The following is a 3,118-nucleotide window of genomic DNA, read 5'->3' as shown; positions in this document are numbered from 1 at the left end:
GAGGCCCGGGGCTGGCTGGGAAATGGAGTCTACGTGCCGACCCCACACCCAGCAGCATGCCGGGAGTTGTAGGCGGTGACTGCTGCAAAGCCGAAGCCGGCGGGCAAACCGGCTCCCGAGGCGGCAGCTCTGCTGCAACCTTTTAATGGGGAAAGAGAGGAGACTCAGCTACAGATCTTAAATAAACGAATTCTCCTCCAAAGCTCCCTTTTCCTTTCGCCAGGACCACACGCCGTTAGGAACATGATCCCCCCTTCTTCTCGCTCATGGGGTCTTAGTCTTCAGCAATATGACTTATTGCAGCCTGCGCAAGGTATAAAGAATACAAGCAATATCTTGAGTTATCTACTTATATGAGGGACTGCTTTGAGTGTTTTCTTTAAAAAAAAAAAAAAAAATGCTGCCGGGCGCAGTGGCTCACGCCTGTAATCCCAGCACTTTGGGAGGCCGAGGCGGGCGGATCACGAGGTCAGGAGATCGAGACCACGGTGAAACCCCGTCTCTACCAAAAATACAAAAAAATTAGCCGGGCGTGGTGGCGGGCGCCTGTAGTCCCAGCTACTCGGAGAGGCTGAGGCAGGAGAATGGCGTGAACCCGGGAGGCGGAGCTTGCAGTGAGCCGAGATTGCGCCACTGCACTCCAGCCTGAGCAAAAGAGCGAAGACTCTGTCTCAAAAAAAAAAAAAATTATCTTCTCAACTTTGCAAACTAATTTATTTATTTAAATAGATAAGGGGTTTTCGCCATGTTGCCCAGGCTAGTCTTGCACTCCTGGGCCCAAGCGATCCGCCCGCCTCGGCCTTCCAAAGTGCTGGGATTATACGCATGAGCCACCGCGCCCTTCCGCGACCTATTTTTAAGAAAGGGCGCCAGGCGTGGTGGCTCATGCCTGTAATCCCAGCACTTTGGGAGGCCGAGGCGGGCGAGTCATGAAGTCAGGAGTTCGAGACCAGCCTGACCAACATGGTGAAACCTCGTCTCTACTAAAAATACAAAAATTAGCCGAGGGTGGTGGCGCGTGCCTTTAAACCCAGCTACTCGGGAGGCCGAGCCAGAATGGCTTGAACCCGGTAGGCGGAGGTTGCAGTGAGCCAAGACTGCGCCATTGCCCTCCAGCCTGGTCAACAAGAGCGAAACTCCGTCCCAAAAAAAAAAAAAAAAAAAAAAAAAAAGCGGGGGGAAACCAAGATTAAGTCAAAAGTTGTATGTGATTTGCCAAGGACACATGGCCTTGGCTTCTTCTCTTTCCCTTGAACTATAAGGCTCGGCAAGTTCCAGCTGCATTCCCTTGTCCCCTGCCCCCCCACCCCGCCCCCTCATTTTGTTCTGTCATCTTGTTCGCTTGTACTTTCCCCCTTCCATACTCTGCTTGAATACACTGGCCTCATTGCAGCTCCTTCAACAGGGCAATCATTCTCTTACCTCAGGGCCTTTTGTCTGGCTTCCACCAGCTAGCCACATACTTACTCCCTCACTAATATCTGCTCAAATGTCCCCATATCCGAGATCTTCCCTAACCATATTTCCTTTTCCCCTGCATTAAGAGACAGGATTGGCCGGGCGCGGTGGCTCACGCTTGTAATCCCAGCACTTTGGGAGGCCGAGACGGGCGGATCATGAGGTCAGGAGATCGAGACCACGGTGAAACCCCGTCTCTACTAAAAATACAAAAAAATTAGCCGGGCGTGGTGGCGGACGCCTGTAGTCCCAGCTACTGGGAGAGGCTGAGGCAGGAGAATGGCGTGAACCCGGGAGGCGGAGCTTGCAGTGAGCCGAGATTGCACCACTGCACTCCAGCCTGGGTGACAGAGCGAGACTCCGTCTCAAAAAAAAAAAAAAAGGATTTCACTCTGTCACCCAGGCTGGAGTGCAGTGGCGCGATCACGGCTCACAGCAGCCTCAAACTCCTGGGCACAAATGCCTAACCATATTTCTAAAATGGTGCTTCTCCTTAGTTTCTATCCCTGTGCCTTATATTTCTTCTTAGCGTCCATGTATTTGTTTTTGTGTTGTCTCACTTGACTCAATTCGGTGAGAGCAAGGAATTGTTTTGTTTACTGTATCCTCAACACACAGTACAAAGCCTAGTAGTTGACATTTAAGAGCATGATAGATATTTATTGGATAGATGGATGGACGGCAAGATTTAAACTCACGTTAGGCTGGTTCCAAAACCTGGTACATTTTTCACTGCAACCAAGAAACTATGAAGCCAGATCCACTAGCTACCAAGCCATCTCAGCTTTAGAATTGAGAGGTTGGATGGCTTGGGAAAAAATGCTAAGAATTTCAGTTCTTTCCCCTAGGTGACATCAGAGACTCCAAGAAGCTAGGACACTACACTGCAAAATAAAAAAGCAGCAGATCAGAAAAAAGGAATCTTTTGGTAACATGCACTTATCATCTCCCTCTTTGCTGAAATTTAGAGGCAATATAATGAGTGATCGAGAGCATTGATCCTGGAGCCAGACTGCCTGAATATAAACCCCACTTCCTCTACTTACTAGTGGCATGACCCCGGGCAGGGGACATAAGTTTTCTGCCCTAGCCTCCTCATTTGCAAGACAGGGATAACGATGTCTATCTCATTGGGTTTTGTGAAGATTAAACAGCTGATCTATTGGAAAATGTTTACAACAGTCCGTGCTGTGTAAATGTTAGCTATTTTTAATCATAAGCTTTCTATTCAGTTGTGTAGAAGGTTTGGTTCATGATTCCATTCTTCCTGTACATACAGAAGACAAAAGGGAAGAGAAAACTATCCTAGACCACTCTATAGAATCAGTAGGCTGAGTAACAAAAAACCAGCCTGATGCCCATGTTGAGGATGCTAAAAAAGTGTCTCATATGCCTACACATCCAGTGTTCCAGCAGTCATGGAAATTCATCAGGGTACCAACAGCCCCAGTGCCCAGTGCATTAACCTCAATTGGCTAATGCCACCAAACTAGAAGATAGCCAAACCAATGTTAGCACATCCTTTGAGAAGATGGCAGAATTCAATTTGGCTATAAACTCTTGATCAGTCAGAAGATCACTGGGCCAGGCGTGGTGGCTCACACCTGTAATCCCAGCACTTTAGGAGGCTGAGGAGGGAAGATTGCTCTAGCCTGGGAGT

The sequence above is a fragment of the Symphalangus syndactylus genome, chromosome 10 (genome assembly GCF_028878055.3).
Source record: "Symphalangus syndactylus isolate Jambi chromosome 10, NHGRI_mSymSyn1-v2.1_pri, whole genome shotgun sequence".
Classification (NCBI taxonomy): Eukaryota; Metazoa; Chordata; class Mammalia; order Primates; family Hylobatidae; genus Symphalangus; species Symphalangus syndactylus.
The sequence above is the reverse complement of the archived record's forward strand: the minus strand, read 5'-3'. Positions refer to the sequence as shown.